Raw genomic sequence first — 26,981 nt, 5'->3', positions numbered from 1 at the left:
GTGTTATTGCCCCTGAAGACAGTGGGACAAGATGTGGAGGTAGAAGACAGTGATACTGGTGATCCTGACCCTAACGTGTGTAATGTGTGTGTTCGTGTCTTCATTCTAAGAAAATGTTTTGTACAGATGTACAGTGTGTTTGAGTTTTAAGCTAAGTGTTATTTCAAGAGTCAAAAAGTTAAAAAAATAAAAAAAGTTTATGTGGTAAAAAAAAAGTTACAGTAAGCTGGGTTTATTATTTTGAGATAGAGTTTCGCTCTTTTGCCCAGGCTGAAGTGAAGTGGTGTGATCTCGGCTCACTGCAACCTCCACCCCCGGGTTCAAGTGATTCTCCTGCCTCAGCCTCCCAAGTAGCTGGGATTATAGGCATCTGCCACCATGCCTGGCTAATTTTTGTATTTTTAGTAGAGATGGGGTTTCACCATGTTGGCCAGGCTGGTCTCGAACTCCTGACCTCAGGTGATCCCCCCCCCCGCTTCAGCCTCCCAAAGTGCTAGGATTACAGGCGTGAGCCACCGCGCCCGGCCGAGGTTAATTTATTATTGAAGAAAGAAAAATGTTTCTAAAAACAGATTTAGTGTAGCCTAAGTGTACAGTGCTTATAAAGTCTTCAGGAGTCATGTCTTAGGCCTTCGCATTCACCCACCACTCACTCACAGACTCACCCAGAGCAATTTCCAGGCCCGCAAGCTCCCTTTGAGAGGTGACAACGGTACTAGCAGCCCTCACTCGCTCTCGGTGCCTCCTCAGCCTCGGGGCGCTTGAGGAGCCCGTCAGCTCACCGTTGCACTGTGAGAGCCCCTCTTTGGGCTTGGCTGAGGCCGGAGCCGGCACCCTTTGCTTGCCCGGAGGTGTGGAGGGAGAGGCGCCGTTGGGGGGGGGGGAACCAGGGCTGCATGCGGCGCTGGCGGGCCAGCGCGAGTTCCAGGTAGGCGTGGGTTTGGCGGGCCCTGCACTCGGAGCGGCCAGCTGGTGCCGCCAGCCCGGGGCAGTGAGGGGCTTAGCACCCGGGCTAGCAGCTGCGGAGGGTGCGCTGGGTTCCCCAGCAGTGCCGGCCTGCCGGCACTGCGCTCAAATTCTCACTAGGCCTCAGCTGATTGACTAGGTGAAACCAGCTGGGCTCCTGAGTCTAGTGGGGACTTGAAGAATCTTTATGTCTAGCTAAGGGATTGTAAATACACAAATTAGCACTCTGTATCTAGCTCAAGGTTTGTAAACACACCAATCAGCACCTTGTGTCTAGCTCAGGGTTTTTGAATGCACCAATCAGCGCTCTGTGTCTAGCTAATCTTGTGGGGACTTGGAGAATCTTTATGTCTAGCTAAGGGATTGTGAATGCACCAATCAGCACTCTGTATCTAGCTCAGGGTTTGTAAATACACCAATGGACACTCTGTATCTAGCTAATCTGTTGGAGACGTGCAGAACTTTTCTGTCTAGCTCAGGAACTGTAAACGCACCAATCAGCACCCTGTCAAAATGGACCAATCAGCTCTCTGTAAAATGGACCAATCAGCAGGATGCGGGTGGGCCAGATAAGAGAATAAAAGCAGGCTGCCTGAGACAGCAGCAGCAGCAGGCTCTGCTCGCTTTTCGTTCTGTGGGCGCTTTGTTGTTTTGCTTTTCGCATATAAATCTTGCTACTGTTCACTCTTTGGGTTCACACTGCATTTATGAGTTATAACACTCACCGTAAAGGTCTGCAGCTTCACTCCTGAAGCCAGGGAGACCACTAACCCACTGGGAGAAAAGAACAACTCCGGACCCGCCGCCTTAAGAGCTGTAACACTCACCGCGAAGGTCTGCAGCTTCACTCCTGAGCCAGCGAGACCCTGAACCCACCAGAAGAAAGAAACTCTGAACACATCTGAACATCAGAAGGAACAAACTCTGGAAGAACTGTAACACTCACCGCGAGGGTCCGCGGCTTCATTCTTGAAGTCAGTGAGACCAAGAACCCACCAATTCCAGACACACCTTCATAGTAAGTGCCCTATACAGATGAACCATTTTTTCTCTTTTATACTGTTTTTATTGTACTCGTCCTATGTTTAGATATGTTTAGATACACAAATGCCTACAGTATTCAGTACAGTAACATGCTGTACAGGTTTGCAGCCTAGGAGCAATAGGACCGTATAGCTGAGGTGTGTTGTAGGCTGTAGGTTTGTGTAAGTGCACTCCATGATGCTCACACGATGACAAAATTGCTTAACATATTTCTCAGAACATGAAGTGATACATGACTGTCATATACACATCAAGTGATACATGATTATGTCATATACATCTAGGGAGTCAGTGACACTGGTGATCCATGTGAGTTAGCAGGGAAGGTGTGTGTGTGTGTACCCATCCACGTATGGTTGGGTGTTCCAGGCAGAAATAAAAGCAGGTGCATAGTGCTGAGACAGCAGGAGCAGGGTGTATCCAGGGAACGAAAGAGGACCAGTTAGTTCTTCCTGAGAGGGAGGGAGAGTGGATGAGATGAAGCTGGAGGGTCAGGAAGGGGCCAGTTCACAGCCTTGTATAACCTACATCCTAGAAGGGTGGGAGGCAAGAAGAGGTGCACGATCAGATTTGCATTTTGAGGCCGGGCGCAGTGTTCATGCCTGTAATCCCAGCACTTTGGGAGGCTGAGCCAGGCAGATCACTTGAGGTCAGGAGTTCGAGACCAGCCTGGCCAACATGGCAAAACCCCATCTCTACTAAAAATATAAAAATTGGCCAGGCATGGTGGCGGGTGCCTATAGTCACAGCTACTCGGGAGGCTGAGGCAGGAGAATCACTTGAACCCGGGAGACGGAGGTTGCAGTGAGCCGAGATCTTGCCGCTTCATTCCAGCCTGGGCAACAGAGTGAGACTCTGTCTCCAAAAAAAAAAAAAAAAAAAAAAAAAAAATTTGCATTTTGAAATCTCACCCTGGCGGCAGTGTGCTGGACAGGCTGCACAAGGGACAAGGAGGGGCCAGAGGAGACAAGGGGAAGCCAGTTAGGAGAGTGCTGAAATAACTCCAGGGCAAGGTGGTGGCAGCCAGAGAGAAGTGACGAGGAGTAGAGAGGCTGGGCACGGTGGCTCCCGCCTGTAATCCCAGCACTTTGGGAGGCTGAGGGGAGAGGATCACTTGATGCCAGGAGTTCGAGACTGGTGTGGGCAACGCAGAGATCCTGATCTCTACAAAAAGTAAATAAAAAATTAGCTGGGTATGGTGGTTCCTGTAGTCCCAGCTACTTGTTTTTTGTTTTTCTGAGACAGTGTCTTGCTTTTTCGCTTTGTCGCCTCAGGCCGGAGGGCAGTGGTGCAATCTCAGCTCACTGCAACCTCCGCCTCTCAAGCTCAAGCAAGTCTCCCGCCTCAGCCTCCCGAGTAGCTAAGATTACAGACCTGCGCCACCATGCCTGGCTAATTGTTTGTATTTTTAGTAGAGACGGGGTTTCACCATGTTAGTCAGGCTGATCTGAATTCCTGACCTCAAGTGATCCGCCCTCCTCGGCCTCCCAAAGTGCTGGGATTACAGGCACGAGCCATGGTGCCCAGCCAGTCCCAGCTACGTGGGAGGCTGAGACAGAAGGATTGCTTGAGCCTGGGAGATGTTCAAAGCTGCAGTGAGCTGTGATGGTGCCTCTGCACTGCAGCCTGTGGGTGACAGAGCAAGACCTTGTCTCTTAAAAATAAAAAAAAAATGAAAAGGAAGAAAGAAAGAAAAAAAAGAAAGGAGGGAGGAAAAAGAAAAGAAAGGAAAAGAAAAAGAGAAAAGGGAAGCAAAGGAAAGAAAAGAAAGAGTGGAGAGAGCCTGGGGTTTTCAAGCCCGCCTAGTGACCCCATCTCCAGGGTATCTGCAGGCTCCTGGAATGAGGGGCTGTGATTGTCAGGACCTTGGTAAATGCCTGTGCATGGTGGCTAAGGGAGACAGGCTCCTTTGGTTCTGAGCAGTGCCTGAGAGAATCATTCTTTTAATATCAAGAATAAGACAAGTTTGCCTGTTATCACTGCTAATGTTGAACATTTTTTGGAAGTCCTTACGAATGAAATAAGAAAAGAAATGAAATAATCTGTATGAGTATTACCAAAGAAGGAAAAATCATATTTTCTTTTTCTGGTCTGGTAGAATTGAAAACCCAGTCTAATAGCAAATTAGTAGAATTAATAACGATTAAAATTAATAATAGAATTTTGTAAAGTGGCTATGTGTAAGATAAATGTACAAAAATCAATAGCTTTTTTCTATACTAACAAATGGAGAGACATTCCATACTCATGGATGAAATGACATAAAAATATAAACCCTTCTAAAGTTAACGTATAAATGTAATACCCTTCCAATCAGAATCCCAACGTGTATGTGTTTTCGCGTGCTTAAATCAGGATGCAATGATTTTAATTTGGGAGGCCAAGGTGGGCAGATCACTTGAGGTCAGGAGTTTGAGGCCAGCCTGACTAACATGGTGAAACCCTGTCTCTACTAATAATACAAAAATTAGCCAGGTGTGGTGGTAGGTGCCTGTAACCCCAGCTACTCAGGAGGCTGAGGCAGGAGAATCACTTGAACCCGGGAGGCGGAGGTTGCAGTGAGCCAAGATCGCACCACTGCACTCCAGCTTGGGCAACAGAGCGAGACTGTGTCTCAAAAAATAAATTAAAAAAATATTTTAAGCACTCATCTTGTTGATTAGATTGTTTAGATTTTGACATATATGCTTAATTTTTGTCCATTTGACCTGTCTCCTACTGAGAATGGTGTGTTTAATTCTTCCTATAGGTATTTTTCTCTATTTTTCTTTGCTTTCCCTCTAGCATCTGCTTTATATAAGTGTAATGTGTACTATCTCCACCGAAGGACAACCACTATCTTGACTTCTCATCTTGCAGATTAATGATTTGCATGTTTTGTCTTTGAATAAATGGAATCACATAGCATGTATGCTTTTTGGTTCTGACTTATTTTATTCAGCGTAATTTTTGTAAGACTCATTCATATTGTTGCATGTAGTTATAGATTGTTCATTCTCAGTGCTGTATTGAATCCCATTGTGTTTATATGCTACAATTTATTTATCCCATCTACTGTTGATGGACTTGTGGGTAGTTTTGAGTGGTGGGCTATTACAGAGCTGCTATGGGAATTCTTGTGTGTATCCTTTGGTGCATATTTGTATGCGTGTCTCCTGGGCATTAACCTAGGAGTGGAGTTGCTGGGTTGCAGGTGGCAATCAACTTTTGATGTCTCACTCTTAAATATGAACAGACAGCCAAGGTCACCCAGCATTTGAGGAATGCCCTCTGCGTAAAATAAAGACACAAGCAAACACACACTCAGCAAACAAACCAACAAATATGAGTGTGCTTAGTCCCAAGGAGCCTCACCCTTTCCCTCGCCTGATATTCCTGTTACCTTCCTCACATGTCGCTATAAGAATAAACATCATAGTGGCTTCAGTCACCATAGCTGGACTCATAGATTGGATGGGATGTACAGTTGGGTCATCAGACAGGTTTGTCTCATTTCTCCACTTTTGAACCAGACGCTGGCATACTTTTCCTTTTTGGCCTTGGTGTCATACATGGAGACTATTTTCTCAGCTTTGGTACACACTGTCCTGGTTACATCCATTACACCACATGCCACAAAGGCAGTGCTGGCTGCAGAGCCAAATGGGCTGGTTTCCCAGAGGAGGGACAATTGGGAGGTGGACTTGTTGGTTTTGGCCAAGATGATGTTACTTCTGGCTTCTCCAGTTGGATGTATGACCTAGAGGCCTGATTCATCAAGAGAGAAGTCCAAATCTTGCTAGGAGGAAGAAGTATAGGGAAAATCATGGTTATAAGCTGCATTTGGCTATAGGCTAGTTTGGACCTTGTTGGAGGTAATATTTACCCAGCACATGTTGTTGGAATTGATGCAGTTATAATAAACCTGGTTCTTGTTCTTGGCCATTAATTCCAGAGCTCTGTCCTGAATTAACAGACCTGTAGAGATTGTGCCACGGAACTGTTTTAATCTGGTGTAGTCTTTGTAAAAAGAATATTTAAGGACTATGGGGGAAGAATCAATGCTTTTCCAATACTGAACCTTTGGCCTGGTTCCAGGGAGGGGTCCTTGCCCCAACCTCCATCTTTGAAGGGATGGTGTAGAGAACAAAAGCGTGGCTGAAGCTGATGATGCCTTCATTAGCACAGGATCCTGAGGGCTGGGAAAGGAATGGATTGAGTCAGAGACACAGTGCCCAGCTGGGGACATGGAGCTGGCCCGTGGTGAGTTCTAAAGGTATGAGGAAGGAATGAGGGAAGGAAGGAAGCCAACCAGTGACCACTCTATCTGGGGTGGAGAAAACTTTGGGAAAGGAAACTCTAAAACTTTACTTTTGGGGTGCCCATTCCCTGGAGTCCCCTCACCTTGGGCTCTTGTTGGGTTATTAATCTGGCAGGGCTGCTGTAACACGATACCACAGACTGGATGACTTAAACAACAGAAATTTACTCACAGTTCTGGAGGCTAGAAGTCCAAGATCGAGGTGTCAGCAGGTTTGGTTTTTTCCAAGGCCTCTGTCCTTGGCTTGTAGATGGCCTTTCCTCTGTGAGTGAACATCCCTGGTCGCTCTTCCTTTCTTATAAGGACACCAGTCATACTGGAGTAGGGCCCACCACATGATCTCATTTAATCTTAATCATCTCTTTAAAGGCCCTCCTTCCAAATTCAGTCATATTCTAAGGTACTGGGGATTAGGACTTCAGTGTATAAATGCGAGGGTGACACAATTCAGGCCATACCAGTCATCTGATGAGATGATCTGACTAGGTGATGTGGCACACCGCACAGGCCAGGATTCCTAGATTGCTTGGGTTAAGTTGTTCATGGCCTTGAGTCATGGTCCTGGGGTTCAGGAACAAACCTGCTGATAATGTGTGTTGTGCAGGATCTAAGGTTGGGGGAATGGAGGAAATAACCCACCAAGGAGGTTTCCTGTCCCACCCAAGTCAGATCTTGTCATGTGTTCTTCAGAATTGGACTTGGACTTACTGGAGGCCCAGATTCTGTCACTGCCAGGTGAACGATAAACACGAGGATGAAATGGCATCTAGCTACCTTGTCTCAGATTTCTCTGGACTATGGGATGTTATCTTTTAGAAGTTTAATCTTGGCTTACCTCAATCCAAGTATATTCTCTCTCTTTTTTTTTTTAAAGACAGTTCGGTTTAACACAAAAATAAATATGGTTGTCTCAAAGACTGGAACCCAAAATTTGGTTTCATTTTAAAGATAAAACCTGAGTCTTCAAAAGAACAAAATTTGGTTGAAACCTCTAGAAACTCGGGGGATGTGCTGTTATTCTTTTCTGTCGGAGGCAGCGCCTCTGAGATACTGAGCTCATCCCTGCTGTAGGGTTTTTGCCCCAGCTGTGTCGGCTGCTCCACTTGCTCTTCCTCCAGGTCTTCACAAGGTGAGTCCTCATCACTCCATCTCTGTTAAAATGTCCCTTCCTTCCTGACCACCCAGCAGTGTGGCTCCCCAGGTGCGGCCTTCCGTTTACTTCCTCAGTGGCATTTATCAGTGTCTGATATTTTCATGTGCATTCTTGATTGATTTGTCTTCTCTCTCCCTCTATTAGAAAGTAGGTTCCACCAAAGCAGCCAACAATCTCCCTCTTTTACTGCTGCATTTCAGCACCTAGAACAGTACATGGAGTCTGGCACCCGGCAGGCATCCTCCAATGCTTTGTTGAGTGGATAAGTGAGCAAGTCACTCTGAGTAAGCTGGGCCACTCCATTCATACAGATCTTCAATTTGCCAGGACATTGCATTCCCCAAGCATTCTGAAATGTTGGCAGCTGCTTGTGTTGGCCTTGAGGGCTGGGATATAATTATCCCTGTTAACTTTAAGAAGAAAACCACACACAAGATTTATAAATGCAGAAAGGAGAGAAGAGTTTATTTCTTATAAACAGCAGGCTGGAAAGGGTGCCTCTGGACAAGACCAGAGACAGGCACTTCGAAGGAGGAAGAGTTGGGGTAGGAGCTTTATGCTGAACAGGTTGGCTAAACATACATATTCAGCAGGTTACAGGAGGAGCTGTGAATATTCATGAGGCAATCCTGATGCATGTGCATTGAACAAACATGCATATATGACCCACTATGGGGTGGGGACATAACTTTTAAACGTATTATGATTAGGCCCTATACATCAGAAGGTCTTTTCAGGATCCAGAAACATGCAAGTGTGCAGTCTCTGTAAACTGGCCAGAACCAGTCCATGGTTGGTGGTCTTATCTGGAGAAAGTTACTGAAATCAGTCTCTTGTCCAGTCAAAGCTGTAGTTACGGCTTGTGGAACAAGGGTCAGGTAGTTAGCCTCTGTGAGCTGGATGAACTGTAATTGTTTTAATATTGCTTATCTCAAGGCCAGCGCTCTAGTTTAGCTGCTAGAGAAAAAAAAAAACCTTGTGGCAGTTAGGACATAGTTTATTCTATAAGTGTAGGAGTGGGTGACTTAACCTTTGCCTGGCATAGCCTTAGGTTCTGTTTATAATTTGATACCTTATTGCCACAAAGAATCTGTTCCGTCAGTTTTAGAATCTCTGTTTTAACATTAAGGCTTGTCAGTTGTTGTGTCTAAACCAGAAGAGGGAGGGGGTGTAACGAGGTGTCTGATCTTCTGTCCCGTCATGGCCAGGAAGTCAGTTTTAAGGTTTTAATGGGGTCCCCTTGGCCACAAGGGGATCCATTCAGTCAATGGGGGGGGGGGGCTTAGGATTTCAAGTTTATACCCCAAAGAACAAGGCAGATTCTAGTTTCTAAAGGCTCACAAAATGGAAAGAGCCCTTCCTTATTCAGCTCTTCTACTGCTGTGTTAGTCCGTTCTCACATTGCTATCAAGAACTACCTGTGAGTGGGTAATGTATAAAGAGAAGAGGTTTAATTGACTCACAGTTCCACAGGCTGTACAGGAAGCATGGCTGGGGAGGCCTTAGGAAACTCACAATCATGGTAGAAGGCAAAGGGAAAGCAGGCGTGGTCTTCACATGGCTGGCAGGAGAGAGAGAGCGAAGGGGGAAGTGCTACACACTTTTATACAACCAGACCTTGTGAGAACTCACTATCATGAGAACAGCAAGGGAGAAATTCACCCCAATGATCCAATCACCTCCCACCATGTCCTTCCCCCAACTTTGGGGATTACAGTTTGACATGAGATTTGGATGGGGATATAGAGCCAAACCATATCAATTGCTTTTCTTCAGTTTCGGCCATTCTGGTCCTGTGGTCCAAGAAATACACCCAAGAGGTGGGCTGATGGGAGAAGGCCCAAGATCAGGCACAGGAGCTGAATTTCCCTTCCTATCTACTCCCTCCTCTGTGTTCCTCCACAGATCGCGCCCCGTATCCTGTGAACCCAGCAGCTGCTTCATACCACCCAGTGCGAGAAGGGAAGGGAACACCGAGGGCACACTTGAGTGGGTCCCCCAGTCCCTGCCATGACATGGGATCTTAAGGAACAGAGGGGCCTACACTCACTTAGCCCACCAAATCTCTTGCCTCTGCATTTAGGAAATCCAAGGGCCTTCACACTGCCAGCTGGGGGCATATATCTCAGTCTAATTCCCAAATATGAATGATATACAGAGCACTGCGCAGGGTATTGTGGGTAGGTGGGAGCCTCAAAGATGAACACAGTCTCAGTAAGGACGAGGAAAGCCTCACGCATGAGTGACTGTAACTCAAGAAAGGATACATGAAGGCAAGTTGTGAAAACAGTTACTCTTTTAAGGCCTTCTGAAGAGACTGGTTAAAGAAGAGATCTTTATGCAGACTTGAGATAGTGACAGGGAGGTGAGCTCTGGATGGGGCACCCTCATCCTAGCAGACACCAGACCCACTCTGACTTTGGAGAAGTCATCTCTCCTATCTGGGCCTAACTGGGGGGAAAGAAATACTAGATCCCTAACCTATCTTTTGTACCCCCCAAAATTTGTGAAAGTTCTAGAAGAAATCAAGAAGTTGGGGAAGCTTTCTCAGCAGGGCATAAAACCCCAAAGAAAGGAGATTGATAGTACATGACTCATAAAAAATTTTAAACATCACTGTGGGAAAAAAATACCATACATAGTCCAAAGACCAAGGACCGCCTGGGAAAATATATCTGCAGCATATTCATTGGGCAAAGATGTTATTTCCTCCTTTTACAAACATATGCGAATTGTCTTCGATGGGACTCATTTCCCCATCTGTATGAACATCTTGGTGAATGCTTGGTGACCAGCGTTCACCAAGAGCCCAGACTTCATGGACATTGTCCACTCTTTGAGGCTTCTTGGGGGTACATATGGCTTAGGCATGGCTGGGAAGAGCAGGGATCACTTACCGGTCTCTGGGGAGCAGCACCCTGCCCGGCTGCCTGCCAGCTGACCCCAGCCACCGGGTTGTCCCTAATCCAGACTGGTTTCTGAGGATGAGGGGTGTGGGGTAGGGCAGAGCAAGATCAGGGCTGTGCCCACTGACACTCTCACCTCCACCCCTTGTTCAAGGCCCCTGAAGACTATTTTCCAGTTGAGCCTAAAGCTGAAGAAAATTGTTCGTTTGTTGAGCTCCGGGTGCAAGGCACATTTCTCTCTACTTACTGAGCACCTCGTGTGTCAGACACTGTTGGGTGCTGAAAGGTTCCCAGGCACAGGGAGCTGAACGTCCTGAGAAGAGCCTGATGCTCAAGTCATGTCTGAACCTCCTACCTGGGAGACCAGCTCGTTCCAGTTTGCCCAGGGCTTTGCTACCTCCCAAGAAACCCCACAGTCCCAAACAAACCAGGATAGTCACCCTAAGCCTAGCTGAGCCTCTGTCTCACCTGAACAGCTTTTAAAAGTGACAGACTCTGGGCCCTACCACAAGAGCTTCTGTTTCCCTACATCTGAGCAGGGCCCACAGGTCACCCTGAGGCTAAACGGGTTTGGGAGTTACTGATGTGGTCACATTTAAGACACACATGGGAAGTACTTCGAGAGACATAATGGGATGGTTTTGTAATGGAATACAGGTCTGCTTGCAAAGTCCAGTAACAAGGGCGAGGAAAGGAAATGACTTTATTTATCAAAACTAGCAATGGGGAAATGACCAGAGTCATATCCAAAGTAACCATTTTGAGTTTCTGGGGAGAAGGCAAGAGCTTAAAAAGGGAAACTTGATCTGGGAGGCAGGCAAGGACGTATGTTGAGTACAAGGTCTGTGTGTCTTGTTTCGGTGGCTGTCTTGGGTCTTGGTCCACCTGGAACGTGGGTTGACATCATCTCAACAATAGCTGGGTTGTTGATTAGCTGCCTGGAGGTAATTGCTGGAATTTTGCAGCTGGGTCTCCAGGCTTGGTCTGTCTGTCTCAAGATTAACCCCTGGAACTTCTAAGTAAGCACGTAATTAGATACTAGCATACAGTTAGATAAATGTGAAGAGAGTATATGGTGGGAAAGGGAGGGTTGTGGAGTCTTAATTTAAGGTTAAGGGAAAAGTCTTCTACCATTTGCTTCAAGGTTACGTCTCGAGACTAGGGAAGAAAGACAAATGGGGAGAAAGGTTTTAAAATGCATTTTGAAGTGAAACTGCCCAGTTACAATGTGAGACACCTTAAATCCCAGGTCGGCTGCTGTAGCTGTGTGCCCTTGGGCCAGGCGTATAACTTCTCTGGGCTTCAATCTCCTCATTCATAAACGGATTAACAGTGGGACTGATCTCTTAGGGCTGTGGATTCAATGAGCTAATATATGAAAGGGCTTAGCTGAGTTCCTGGTGTGTGGGAAGTACTCAGAGGCTTTACCTGTTCCCTTTACAAGAATCCATGTAGGTTTGATGTGCTTTGGGAGCCCAGAGAAGGGAGTGCATAAACTTCCCAGGGAGATCCAGGCATTAGGCATTTAAGATGGGACATGAGTAAGAGTTCCTGAGGCAGCAAAAGGGGAAGGGCGTGTATAAGGATATGAAGGTTGTCAAGGGCTGACCCTGTGTGGCTGAGCAGAGGTGAACAGGGAAGAAACCCTGAGGAGGGGAACTGGGATGGGGCCTTGTCTCTGGGCCTTGAATACACAGGAAAGGCTGGCACATATGGGGAGACATCGAATGTTATCATCAAGGAGAAGTGGGATCAGATTTGTGATTCAGACAGATCATGTTGGTGTGTAGGGGAGGACAAGTGAAGGGCTGCTGGAATGTTCCAGGTGAGATATAATGAGGGTGTGAGCTCACTCTGGACAGTGTGGCTGAAAGAGGGATGAAGGTGTCATCTCACCGTCCAGCCCAGCGCAGGCAGGTGACCCAGAGCACTGCCTCCCAAGCCTGGTCACACAGAGCAGCTGTCTCACTGCTGCCAGTGCCCCATGGCTCTGCAGCCTGGACTTGGCTGGCCTTCCACCCCCTCCCTTGGTGCTAACCCTGCGTCCACTGCAAGACTCTTCTTACCTCTTCATCTGATCTGATGGCCCAGCTCTAAGCTCACCTGTGGGGAATGGGGACTTCCCTGGTTTTCATCCAGATGAGGGAGAAGGTCTGCATTGCACACCTCACGGTAAAATTCCTTAGAATCTCCTTCTAACTTCGTCATTCTTTCCTCAGTTTCTCTTCAGGTGCCAGGCACCCGTTTCCTTTATTTCCCTCTTTCTGCCTTTATGGCTTTTAAAATCTTTCTTCATGCCCTGAGCGATTAAACTCTGGCTCTCAGCTTGGGGACCGAACTTGTTAGATCAAAAGCCCAATTGTTCGTCGGCCCCATCACTTTAGAATGCAGGTTAGGGACTATCTTTGTATACTCAGACACGTATATAGGACACAATTTACCAAAGTACCAAAAAGCAAATGAACAACAATAGTGACAGCAAACCCCACAGGCTCTGCCCCCAGGGCAGGGCTGTGGAGTAGGCCCGACTGTGGTACATCTGTGTGTGCTCCCGGTGGGGTTCTGCATGCCGATGTGCAGGATCTTCCTTCCCACGTGGGATGCCTTTTCCAGAAATGCTTCAATTTAAAGGGAAGGGGAAACGTGTGTGTGTTTCCGGGAATTGGCTTTTATTTTATTTTTTAAAATAGAGACAGGGTCTCCCTATGTGGCCCAGGCTGGTCTTGAGCTCCTGGGGTCAAGGGATCCTCCTACCTCAGCTTCCCAACGTGCTAGGATTACAAGGATTACAGGCATGAGCCACCGTGCCTGGCCAGAACTGTTTTTTGTTTTGTTTTGTTTCGTTTTATATGGAGTCTCGCTCTGTCGCCCAGACTGGAGTGCAGTGGCGCAGTCTTGGCTCACTGCAACCTCTGCCTCCTAGGTTCAAGTGATTCTCATGCCTCAGCCTCCAGAGTAGCTGGGACTACAGGCACGTGCCACCACGCCTGGCTAATGTTTGTATTTTTACTAGAGATGGGGTTTTATCATGTTGGCCAGGCTCATTTCAAACTCCTGACCTCAAGTGATCCACCTGCCTCTTAGCCTTCCAAAGTGCGGGAATTACAAACGTGAGTCACTGCGCCTGGAGCTGGTTTTTCAAAACTGATTTTTAGACCTTGTAAATCCCGGGAATGAACCACCTTCACAGCCCCCAGAAGAAAGAAGGAAAGAGAGAGAGAGAGAGAGAAAGAGAGATAGAAAAAGATAGAGATCATAAAATGGAGGTGGCAGCCAGTCTAAAGAACCATTTGCAGTTCTTTAGCTTCGGGTTTGTGAGGCTGAATTGGGATCCCAGGAGTATGGGCCTGCTCCTGCACCAGGAGAGCTGAGCCCTGACCCTGCCCCTCCAACCCCTGCCAGCCCCCTGCCTCAGGCCCAGAAGCAATTCCTGGAAGCAAAGCAGAAACTCGTCCAGGTAAAAAAATAACATTCGGGACTCATCAGTTTGCAGGGATATTTTCCTTTTGAAAAACTCTAAATCCTCATAAACAGAATTAAAAGACAAATGGCAAACAAGAAAAAGCTGTCTGCATAAATATGACAAAATGGTTATCAATCCATGAGGGCAGCACTAAAATTGAATGGGGAAAAACAGCAGTGGACTGTAATTTATAGAAGAAATAAAAATGCCATTCAGCTACAAAAAAGATTCACCCTCTCTAGTAATCAGAGAAATACATATTAAAATAAGACATAATTTTTATCAATCAAATTGACAAATGTTTATAAATAAAATGTAGTATGTACAGTGACAAAAGTACTCAGACAATTTTGTCAGAATGTGAACTGGTATTATCTTTCTGGAAAGATACCTGGCAATATTTATCTATCTAGAGCTCTTAATTTTATTTATTTTAGAGACAGGGTCTCTGTCACCTAAGCTGGTGGAGTGCAGTGGCGCAATCATGTAAACTCAAACACCTGGGCTCGAGATCCTCTTGCGTCAGCGTCCCAGGTAGCCAGGACTATAGGTAGGTACCACCATGCCTGGCCAATTTTTGTATGGGGACAAGGCCCAGGCTGATCTCAAACTCCCGGCCTCAAGTGATCCTTTCGCCTGGGACTCCTGAGGAGCTGGGATTATAGCATTTTGCCACCACAGCCAGCCTTATCTAGAGCTTTTTAAAGGGTCTCCACATCAGCCTAGTAACTCCAAGTCTCAGAATCTTTCCTAAGGAAACAATTAGCCACTCAAGTGAGGATGTTCATCATGGGATTGTCTATGACAGCAAAAAAATCAAAAGTAGGGCCGGGCGCGGTGGCACACGCCTGTAATCCCAGCACTTTGGGAGGCCGAGGCGGGTGGATCACCTGAGGTCAGGAGTTTGAGATCAGCTTGGCCAACATGGTAAAACCCCATCTCTACTAAAAATACCAAAAATTAGCTGGGCGTGGTGGCGGGTGCCTGTAATCCCAGCTACTCAGGAGGCTGAGGCAGGGGAATCGCTTGAACCTGGAAGGCGGAGGTTGCAGTGAGCCGAGATGGCGTTGCCAGCTGGGCAACAAGAACAAAACTCCATCACACACACACACAAAAAGAAACAGGGTCTTACAGATGTGATTAAATTAAGATTCTTGTGACAGGAAGATTATCCTGGATTATTTGAGTGGGCCCTAAATGCCATCAAAGTGTTCTTCAAAGAGGGAGGCAGAGGGAGATTTGACATAGACAGAGGAGGAGGCGGCAATGTGAGCACAGAGGAAGAGATTGGAGTGATGTGGCCGTAAGCTGAGGATGCAGCCAACCCCAGAAGCTAGAAGAGGTGAAGGACAGATTCTCCCTTCCAGCCTCTGGAGAATGCTCCGCCCTGTCACACCTTGAATTTGGCCCAGTGATAAGGATTTCAGACTCCTGGCCTCCAGGGCTGTGAGAGAAGAGATGACTGCTGTGTGTGTTTTTTTTTTTTTTTTTTTTTTTTGAGACGAAGTCTCGCTCTTGTCCCGCAGGCTGGAGTGCAATGGCACCATCTCAGCTCACTGCAATCTCCACCTCCCGGGTTCAAGTGATTCTCCTACCTTGGCCCCCCGAGTAGCTGGGATTACAGGCATGTGCCACCATGCCCGGGTAAGTTTTGTATTTTTAGTAGAGACGGGGTTTCACCATGTTGGCCAGGCTGGTCTCGAACTCCTGACCTCAGGTGATCCATCCGCCTCGGCCTCCCAAGGTGCTGGGATTACAGGTGTGAGCCACCGCACCTGGTCAGATGACTGCTGTTTTAAGCCACCAAGCTGTGGTAATTTGTGAAGACAGCCACAGGAAATAAACACCCCCTCCAAATACGGGGAATCTGACATCTGACATGTTCCTGTAGTAAGGCCAGTGCCCGACCTCCCTCCTTCCTGCCGGTTCCTGCCTCTGCTTCTCTCTCCTGCCCTAGATGAGCCACCATGATGAGGGGCAAAGATGAAGAGGTGTCTACACCGGGAGGGACGGGATGGTAGGGAGGAGGGTAGGGAGCACACATCTCCAGGTTTGTATTGGTTCTGCAACCCGAGAAGTGAGTTCTCTTTTTTTTCCTTGTATCCACACATACGCATTCAGGGAAAGATTCTGATTGTTCTTCTTGGGTCTAGTAATCAACTCTTAGGCCAATGAGTGTGTCCAGGGCTAGGGCCCAGCACTCTGATTGGCAGCCTCAACAGAATCCCATGGACTCTGAGAAGGACATCACCCCCAAAAGAGCAGATGAAAGGGATGTTGGGCAAAGCAGCAGAAATAGTGAAAAATCTGTATTTGCTCTATAAACAGAACACTGGGCTGGGCACGGTGGCTCACACCTGTAATCCCAGCACTTTGGGAGGCCGAGGCGGGTGGATCACCTGAGGCCAGGAGTTTAAGACCAGCCTGACCAACATGACATCTCTACTAAAAACACAAAAATTAGCCGGGTGTGATGGTGCATGCCTGTAATCCCAGCTACTCGGGAGGCTGAGGCAAGAAGATTGCTTGAACCTGGGAGGCAAAGGTTGCAGTGAGCTGAGATCGCTGCCACTGCACTCTAGCCTGGGCGACAGAGAAAGACTCTGTCTCAAAAAAAAAAAAAAAAGAAAAGGAAAGAAAAGAAAAAAAAAGAACACTGTAGTCTTCCATAAGCTTTGCTAGAATCCCTCTGAGTTTTCAAATAATAGCCAGGATCATAGATTGTTAGAATGTGAAGTAATAGCAAAGGTCATCTGGTCCAATCCCCTCATTTTACTAGGAAACCGAGGCCCAAGGCAGGAGATTAACTTTGCCTAAGGCCGCACAGCTAGTAAGCTGCAGAGCTGGGGCAGAATCTAGTTCCAATTCATGGCCAAGTGCTCTTTCAGCTTCTCTGTCCCCATCAGCGGTTAGCACGATACCTACCCTCCAGCATCTGCTACCCTGAATCGGGCCCAGGGTCTGGACTGGGGAGGGTGGCTAGCTTCTGAATCCCCAGAGCAGGCCAAGCCGCCTCCTCTTCTGACCTCCTCTACTCCAGCCTAGCAGGCTGGGACACAGACACTCTGTCTGGAAGGGCTGGAAGGACTGGCTCTCCTGGGGACATCCTCCACTTCAAGTACCTACTGAAGCAGGCCCTGGCCACCAGCGTTGTACTCAGCCTCCTCGCCAGGCCCCTCAACTCCAAGGCTTGGGGGCTGCTGGCAGCTTCAAATTCATTCCCAAGTACAAGATGAAAATTCAGTCTAGGAAGATGGCCCCCCTGGACAGCCCCCAGGACAGCTAATGAGGCCAGGGGAAAGGGCCCCAAGAAACCAGGTGAGGCAAAGAAGGACCCTCCCAACTTGGGCAAGGTGAAAAAAGCCAAGAAGCCAGCCAAGAAGCCAGCAGAGCTGCTGACATCTCCCAAATTAGATACAGCCAAGGAGAAGCTCCCCCCAGCAAGGCAGTGAGGCTGAGGACACAAAGGCAAAGCTGGGCAATGCCCCCCACAAAGCCAAAGCCATGTAGGCCTCTTCCTGTGCCAGTGGGCTCAGCAAGAAGTCAAAGGCCAAAGGCAGCAGGAGCAGCTAAGGAGACGCTGAGGCTCACAGGCATATCAAAGCAGGGAGTAACAGTTCAAAACCCACGGCTAGCAAGGTCAAGAACGGTGCTGCTTCCCCCACCAAAAAGAAGGTGGTGGCCAAGGCCGAGGCCCCTAAAAGGGCAGCTGCCCAGGGTGCTGGGCAGGAGCCAAACACCAAGGCAGCTTCTCCTGCTAGGGGCAGTGGGTCCAAGGTGGTGCCTGCACACCTGACCAGGAAGACAGAGGCCTCCAAGGGCCTGAGAAAGCCTGGGTTGTCCATCAAGGCCTCATCATCCAAAGTGTTCAATCAGAGGGCTGAGGCCTAGCGCCGGGGTGGAAATGGAGAGAGATTGAGCCTCTGCCCTAGTTTTTATTCCCCAACAAACCCACTGCTCTGTTTATTTAATTGTAAGCAATTTATCAATAAAGACTTTTTTTTTTTCCCACCCCTTGCCCCCAGAAAGAAGCCCAGGGCAGGAGAGTAGCTATCCCCAAGGTCACACAGCTAGTAAGCTGCAGTTGGGGCAGGATCTAATTCTGATTCGTGGCCCAGTGTACTTTCTTCTTTGTCTTCTTGGGTCAGGTGTCTCTGTGTCTGTCAGCAGACCTCCGGTGCCTGCTATCCTGAAAGGTGTTTTTGTCTCTCTTTCTCACTCCACCTCCCCATCTGGGAAGACACAGATGTGTTCCGGAAAAATGCACTAAGATCCAGCATTTCAGCTCCAGTTGTGCCACTCTTACGATGTGATTTTTGGCCCCAGTTTCATTATCCATCGATTAGGGACAAGAATTTTTACTGGAAAGCATCATTCTGAGGACAATGTGGAATGTATCTGAAATTGCCATCCCTGTGACTGTAATAATATTCCATACACAGTTGTCAAGTTTGCAGTTACAGGCAATGACTTGACTGAGATTCCCTAAGATCGTCTGTTTGCAGGGCCTCAGCCCATTGAAATGAATTTTCTTTGCTACTTACTTAGTTTCAGGCCATCTGCAACTTTGTCCTTCCTTTTTCCAAGTCCATGTGGTAACTAAACTTTTCTGCACCTAATCATTTTTTTTGATGTTGATCAAGATCAAACCAGATCAAAATGCTATTGTGCAGCTTTTTTCTGTCTGCTACTCCTTTCTCTGTGGCCCCATCTAATCAAGAAACAACATTTTGCTTTATTCTTTTTTTTTTTTTGCAATATCTTTGATGACTTTTTCTGAGCCTATTATGTACTCAGTTCATACATTGTTTCAGTTTTTGCTTTGGTTTTCTGGTTTTGTCTCCCTAAGGTTTCAGCAGTGTATCATTTTTTTTTTCTGGCAAATTACATTGCTTACAGCAATACATGGGTTCATGGAAAACAAACGTTAATATACAACGGTGACAGTTAATTCTGGGATTTTTGGTTCTCGTGACTTCACTCACTCAAACTTGAATCGACCCAACAGTTTTGTTGGTCTGATTTAAGAAAGGAATATATTCTAGTTTGATATTCTACTTGCTTGGTCACGAATTCTTAGATATGACGCTAAAAGCATGATTCATGTAAGAAATGGTTAATAAATTGGACTCCTTCAAAATAAAAAAAATTTGCAAAAGACCCTGTTAAAAAAATAATAATAAAAAACAGGCCACAGATTGAGAGAAAATATTTGCAAACTACATGTAGGACTAGTATCTCTAGTATGTATTTTAAAACCCTCAAACTGTAACAGTAAAAAAGTCATCAATTTAATCAGAAAATGAGCAAAAGACATGAAGAGACATTTCACTGAAAAAGATATGCAGATGGAAAATAAGCACATGAAAAGATGTTCAATAGCACTGGCCTCAGGGAAATGCAAATTAAGGCCACAATGAGAAATTACTACACATCTATCGGAACAGCTCAAATGCAAATAAGTGACAATATCAAATCCTGGTGAGGATGCACAGAAACTGGATCTTCTATATATGGCTGGTGGGAATGTGAAATTGTATAGCCACTCTCGAAAATACTTGATCAGTTTTTTAAAAAACCAAACATATACTTACCATATGACCCAGAAATAGCACTCCTGGGCATTTATCCCAGAGAAATAAAAACTTAAGTCTGTTAGCAGCAGAATGTAACTGAGTCATGTGGCACCAAAGTATGTTACCAACCACAAATCCATAGAAGTCTGCAGCAACCTCAATTCTTGCCTCCTCAGAAGAAAGAATTCAATGGAGAGGCATAAGGAGGGAGAGACTGAGGCAAGTTTTAGAGCAGGAGTGAAAATTTACTGAACAGCTTTAGAGCAGGAATGAAACGAAGTAAAGTACACTTGGAAGAGGGCCAAGCAGGCGAGTAGAGAGATCCAGTGCACTGTTTGACCTTTGACTTGGAGTTGTATACCTTGGCATACGTTCAGGGTCTTGCCTGGCTTTTTTCCTGATTTTTCCCCTGCGGTGAGCTGTAAGCATGTGTAGTGGCCTGGTAGCACTTGGGAGGGGGCGCGTGCGAAGTGTGTTTGCTGGTGTTGTACGCATGCTCACTTGAGGTGTTCTTCCCTTATCAGTCTAGCATTCCTAGAGTTAAACTCTGCCATTTTGCCTCTTAGTGCACATGCTTGAGCCCACTCGCCCAATTCTGGAGATCTTATCAGGAAGCTGCTGATCACCAGTTTCAGGTTTTTTCTATCTATTCGGACACTGCCTTTCCCTGGGGCAAGCTGTGACCAAATATTATTTTAGAGAGACAGCTGGCAACTGCCTAATCATCACCTGATGGATGCCTGACATTCCTGGTGTGTGTGTGATGGGGGAACCCTTTCCTGCCTTGTTTATGTCTGACTAGCTACCTACTGTAACATGTCCACACAAAAACCTGTATATGATTATTCATGGTTCCTTTATTTTTATAGCCAAACCTGGAGACAATCAGCTGATTCTAAACTCCATATGGAAGTGTAACATAGCTAGAACAGCTCAGATAATTTTGAAACAGAAGAATAATGTTGGAGGACTTATGACTTGATTTAAAGCTTAGTATAAAGTGGCATTATTTACTGAAAATGTCTGGCATCCAAGCAAAATTTACTAAGCGTGCAAAGAAGCAAGAAAATATGACCCAAAACAATATATTGATAAACTAAACTTTATCCAAAAAATTTCTGCTTTTCAAAATATACTGTAAAGGAAATGAAAAATAAAGCCAGACTGGGAGAAAACATTTGCAAATCACGTATCTGATAAAAGCCTGTAGCTAGATTACTTAATGAACTCTCAAAACTCAGTAATAACAAGTCAGGCATGGTGGTGTGCATGGGCAATCCCCAGCTATGTGGGAGGCTGAGGTGGGAGGATCACTTGAGCCTGGGAGTTCCAGTCCAGGCTGAGCAACATAACAAGACCCTATCTCTGAAAAAAGCAAAACAAAACAAAAAATCAACTCAGTGGTAACAAAACAAACAATAAAAATATGGGTAGAAAATTGGGCATATATTTCACCAAAGATATACAGATGACAAACACATGATGAGATTGTCAACGTCATTAGTTATTCAGGAAATGTGAATTAAAATGTCAATATACCACCACACCTCTTAGAGTGGCTAAAATTAGAAAGTATTGATAAGAATGTGGAGCAACTGGAACTCTCAGACCTTGTGAGGAATGTAAAATGGTACAACCACTTTGGAAAGCAGCTGTGCAGTTTCTAAAACATTACACATACACATAGAATATAATCCAGCCCCATTTCCCTCCTATTTATTCAAGGGAAATGAAAGCCTATGTGCATTCAAAAATTTGCACATAAATGTTCATTGCTGCTTTGTTTATAATAGCTTAAAATTGGAAAAAATTCAAATGGCCACAAACAAGTGTGAGTGGATAAAAAAACCTGGGGCATATTTATGATAGACTACTACTCAGCAATAAAAGGAGAAAAAGATCACAAAGGGGTATGAGGAAGCTTTGGAGGTGATGACTGTGTTGATTATCTTGATTGCAGTGATAGGTTCTCAGATGTGTAGATGTGTCAAAACATATCAAACTCTTTACATATTAGCAGTTTATCTTTTTTGTCTTTTTATGAAAGAGATAGTAATTTAATATCTGGTCTTTTACAAATTTTATTGAAGAAGTAAAAGATAAAACATATTTTCTCCCAAATGAAGAATCTTTCTATTTTATATAAGTATGCTTGGTCTTCCTCAACAGTTTTGCAAAAATAAATGGATTATTCTCAAACAGGAACCTAGGTAAACAAATGAAATTTATTTGTCATGTAACAGTTTAGATATTACTCTTCCTATATTTTAGTTGCAGTTAGCTTGTGCTATATATAAGAATATATAGTGAGACATTAGGGTAAAATCAAGTTAAGGTTATATATATATTTTAAATTTGTGAAACAGTATTTATTCATTTTTTTCTCTTTATAAGTGTTTTTTTTAAATTTTATTATTACACTTTAAGTTCTAGGGTACATGTGCACAACATGCAGGTTTGTTACATATGTGTACATGTGCCATGTTGGTGTGCTGCACCCATTAACTCATCATTTAGCATTAGGTATATCTCCTAATGCTATCCCTCCCCCCCTCCCCCCACATATTAGGAGTTTATTATAAGTCAGCTATAGCTCAGTAAACTTAAAGAACAAACAAACAAGTAAACTTCAGAGAATGTGTTACCACAAAACCTGAAACAAAGCAAAAGGTATTTTTCCAGAAGAAGCTCAGAGATGTCAGAAGGAATAAAGAACAATGAAAATGATAACTAGTGGGTAAATCTAAATAAATATTGACATCATAATAATAGAACTTACTCATTTTGAAATATATATGGAATTAAAATATATTACAACAATGGCCTATAAATCAGGAGGGGGAATGGATTTAAAAGGTTCTGAGGTTCTTGCATTTATCCAAGAAGAGACAAATATAACAGTTAATAATAACAGACAAATTCATAGGAGAATCAATATTGTCAAAATGTTCATACTACTCAGGTGATGTACAGATTCAATGCAATCTCATCAAAATTCCAATGGCATTTTTTTTTACAGAAATAGAAAAAATAATCTTAAAATTGGTATGAAACCACAAAAGACACCAAATAGCCAAAGTAATCTTGAGCAGAAACAAAGCTGGAGGCTTCACACTTTCTGATTTCAAATCATATTGCAAAGCTTATAGCAATCAAACAGTTTGGCACTGGCATAAAAAGAGACACATAGATCAATGAAACAGGATAGAAAGTTCAGGAATAAACACATGCATATGTGATCAACTAATCTGTGACAAAGGTAGCAAGAATATATAATGGAGAGAGGATAGTCTCTTCAATACATGGCTTTGGGGAAACTGGATATCCACTTGAGAAATCAAACAAACCAAACAAACCAAAAACAATGGAATCAGATCCTTATCTCACACCATACACCAAAAATCAACTATAAATAGATTAAAGGTATAGACTTAAGACCTAAAAATATAAGATCCTTAAAAGAAAACATAGGAGAAAATCTCCAGTGGTCTTGGCAATGATTTTTGGATAAGATACCAAAAGCAGGCAATAAAAACAAAAATAAACAAATGGGACTACATTGAACTAAAAGTTTCTACACAGCAAAAGAACCAGTCAGCGAAGTGACATGACAGCTCACATAATGGGAGAAAATATTTGCAAACCATATATCTGATAAGGGGTTAATATCCAAAACATATAAAGAACTTATTCAACTCAGTAGAAAAAACCCTCAAATAACTGCATTTTAAAATGGGCAAAGACCAGCCTGGGAAACATGGTGAAAACCTGTTTGTACAAAAACACAAAAATTAGCTGGGCATAGTGGTGCACACCTGTGGTCCCAGCTACTTGGGAGGCTTAGGTGGAAGGATCACTGCACTTCAGCCTGGGTGACAAGAGTGAGACCCTGTTTAAAAAAAAAAAAAAGAAAAATTAAAAAAAATGGGCAATTGATATTTTTCTGAAAATGACATACAAATGGCTAACAGATACATAAAAAAGGTGTTCAGTGTTTCTAATTATCAGGGAAATACAAATCAGAACCACAAGGAGATACTGCCTCAAACTTGTTAGGATGGCTACTATTAAAAAGTCAAAGGATAACAAATGTTGGTGAGGATGTGGAGGAAAGGGAACCCTTCTCCATTCTTGTGAGAATGTAAATTGGTACAGTCATATGGAAAACAGTACAGAGGTTCCTTAAAAAGTTAATATAATTATCATATGATCTAGCATTTCTACCTCTGGATATATATTCATGGAAAATAAAATCACTATATCAAAGAAATATTTGCACTCCTATGTTCACTGCAGCATTATTTATAATAGCCAAGATATGGAAACAAACCAAGTATCCATCAAGGGATGAATGGATTTTTAAAATGTGATATATATATGTATATACATGTACATATATACATACATATCACATTTTAAATGAAATATATCACATTTAGATGAAATAAGCTAGGCACAGGAAGACAAACGTTGCATGATTTCACTTACACATAAAAAAGTAGAACTCAGAGACACAGAGTACAATGATGGTTTCCAGGAAAGAGGTGGGGGAAATGGGAAATGCTGGTCAAAAGGTGCAAATTTGCAGTTATAAGATGAATTAGTTCTAGATACCTAACATATAGCATAGTGACTATAATTAATACTAACATTTTACTTAAATATATACAATTTTTGTCAATCATACCTCTAAAGCTGAAAAAAGGAAAATAAATAGAAAAGGGATGAATCAAGAAAGCATGTTGTAATCCTTATTGTCAGTAGGACATTAGCAAATAAGACATAAGCAGAAATGTGAACAGCACCTGTGCATTCAGTCTTTCTTATTGTTCTAGAGACCCTTGCCATGGCTGCCGTGTGAAGAAGCCTCTGTTGGCTTGTCTTTCAATGATAGATGTAGGGCTCAATTGTCTCTATGCCCAAAGGGCCAGCCAGGTAAGCATTGGAAACAAGCCATCCAGCTGACCAGCAGCTGGCTGTAGAAGCATGAGTGAGCCCAGCCCACACCAGCAGATGAACCTACTGGCTAAATACAGCCCAGATTGTGGATCCACAAAATTCTGAGCTGAACAAATGATTGTTGTTTTAAGCCACTAAATTTTGAGGTGGTTTGTTATACAACAGGAGCTGATTGATGGAGAAATTGACACCTATAAGTGGGGTGCTGCTGAACCTAAAAACCTAAAACATGAGCCATTGTCTTTAGGACTGAGTGACAGAGGATAGAAAAGCAGCGAGGGAACTATTTCCAAAGCTTGGAAAATTTGCAAATAAACAGTGTGGAGGCTGGAATGTAATGAGGAAACTGCTCTAGAAGGCTGGGAAATTGAGGATCTGTGTTGAATAGTAGTAACATTTGACAAAGCTGTTGTTGCCCATGGTAACTGTATAATAGAAAATAAATCTAATAAACTTGTGGACATTGACAAGGTGATTTCTGGGAAGAATGTTGAAAGTGTTTTAGAATGTTTTAGCTGCCTGTGATAAGGTATGGGAAGAGAGAGATCAGTTACAGAAAGAATTGTTCAGTTTGCAACAAGAGTTGAGTAACTATAGAGAAGTCATAAAGTAATGGGTTGAAAACCAAAACTACTTCTTAATTCTGGTGTTTCAAGCCAGTAAATTATTTTCAAAGTAAGTAGTGGCCTCAGGGTAAAGAATTAGTTAAGAGCGTAACTGTGGGATCCTTAGATAAGACCTTGATAAGATTTATGGTGGCTCCTAGTAGATCCTCTCAACTAGATAAAAGGGATTTAGTTTGCCAAAATTAGCAAGAGGCTATCTAGGAAAGAATTTTAAATGTGGCTCTATGGCATGAAGCTGACCAGAATCAGATAAACTGGAAACCCACAAAGTCTTTATGAGAACTACATTGGCAAAAGCACTGCTGGCTAGGACTAAAAGGCTTTGAGACAATTTGAAATACTATACTTTAATACAAACTAATTCTAGCTATATGCATTAACACAGATAATGACCAGTTAGGCTTATCGTAAGAATGCAAAGTTGGTTTAATGTTAGACCACTGAATAAGGTAATGCGTTATATTAACAGATTAAAGGTGGAGTAAACATACAATTTTTTTAAGTGAAGAACTGTTGGCAATATTAAAAATTAGATCATGATAAAAAACTTTTAGCAAATGATGGATAGAAGAAATCATCTTTAACCTAACAGAGGGAAATTAATTATATGTTTTCGGAAAAGTACAAAGCATACTTAGTGGTAAAATGTTGAAAGCATTCTGTTTAAGGTCAGGAATTAGACGTAAATGTTAGTTACCATCACTTACATACAATATCATATTAGAAGTCTTCGTAATTGTGGTAAGATAAGAAAAACATGTATACAAAATTTGAAAAAAGTTACCACCATTTTCAAATGATACCGATGGCTATAAAAAATACCAAACTTTTTACAGATACAAATTTAGAATTAATAAGAGTATTTAGCACAGTTAATGGACACAAAATCAATATTCAAGCCAATTGCATTCAGCAACAATCCAAGAATTCCTCTTGCAGGAGACATATTTACCAGGAGTCTTATAGAAGAATTTTCATTGTGTCTTTGTTTATAATAAAAAAATGGAAAAGAATGGAATAGTTATCGATGGTAAAATAGCTCTATACATTAGGATGTGTTCATACAACAGAAAACTACATACCACTAAAAACGAATAAACTGTAACTGTGTATATGAACAGAGATCATTCTCAAAAACATATGGTCAAGTAAAAAAATCATGTCTCAGAATAATAATACTGTATTATCCCATTTACATAAAATTCAAAACCAGACAAACCAAAAAAGTATGTATTAATAGTTTAGTGACACATATACAGGAAGAAAATTAAAAGTAAAAACAAAGGAATGAAAAACAAAACATTTGAGGTCAGAGAGGTACTTCAAAGATGTGGAAGCTGTTCTATTTCTTAGGCTGGGTGGTGGGTTCACAGGTGTTTACTATTTTTAAATGGTACATATACATCATTTATATTATTTTCTGTATGGTACATCGCATAATTTAAAAGCTTTAAGAAATATTTAGTCTATGGGACATTTCCCCTATGAAGCTTTCACAAAACTGACTTTCCATAGGAACAGGTGGGTACGCCTTTTATTTATGTTCCCACAGATTCACCTCTTTTAAAACTTCTAGCAAGTTATCCATCACTGTATATTTGTTGGTGTTCCCACCTAAATGGCGAGATCCTTGAAGACAGGAATTGCTTTTGTTATAAATAAAGTTTTGGTGCTGCAAAAGAAATAGCACTTGAATATAAAATTTTCTTTTTTTCTTCTCAGCAAGGCAAATTACTTCTATAGAAGGGTGTGCCCTCACAGATGGAGCAGTGGTGAGTGCACACCCGAACAAGGGAGGGGAAGGGGGGTCTTATTCCTGACACACGTGGCCCCTGCTGCTGTGTCATTCCCCTGTTGGTTAGGGTTAGACCGCATAGGCTAAACTAATTCCGATTGGCTAATTTAAAGAGAGTGACGGGGTGAGTGGTTTGACAGGAAAAATGATTATGGCAGAGCAGGAAATCGGAATGAGTCAGGGTGGAGAATGA

The 26,981-nt window shown here is 43.7% G+C and overlaps 1 long non-coding RNA gene and 1 pseudogene across 1 annotated transcript in view; both read left to right on the top strand.

Annotated features, from left to right (window-relative positions):
* Positions 1-471: 471 nt before the first annotated feature.
* Positions 472-26,981, top strand: part of LOC129136992 (uncharacterized) — a 49,092-nt gene continuing 22,582 nt past the window's right edge. The window contains exon 1 of the long non-coding RNA XR_010150976.1: positions 472-1,984. This is a non-coding gene — a long non-coding RNA (uncharacterized LOC129136992). The remainder of the gene's footprint in view (positions 1,985-26,981) is intronic.
* On the top strand, positions 16,823-17,775 carry LOC100609765 (histone H1.8-like; annotated as a pseudogene).

This window comes from Pan troglodytes, chromosome 15 (genome assembly GCF_028858775.2).
Source record: "Pan troglodytes isolate AG18354 chromosome 15, NHGRI_mPanTro3-v2.0_pri, whole genome shotgun sequence".
In the NCBI taxonomy this organism is placed as follows: Eukaryota; Metazoa; Chordata; class Mammalia; order Primates; family Hominidae; genus Pan; species Pan troglodytes.
This window is presented reverse-complemented; position numbering and strand designations above follow the sequence as displayed.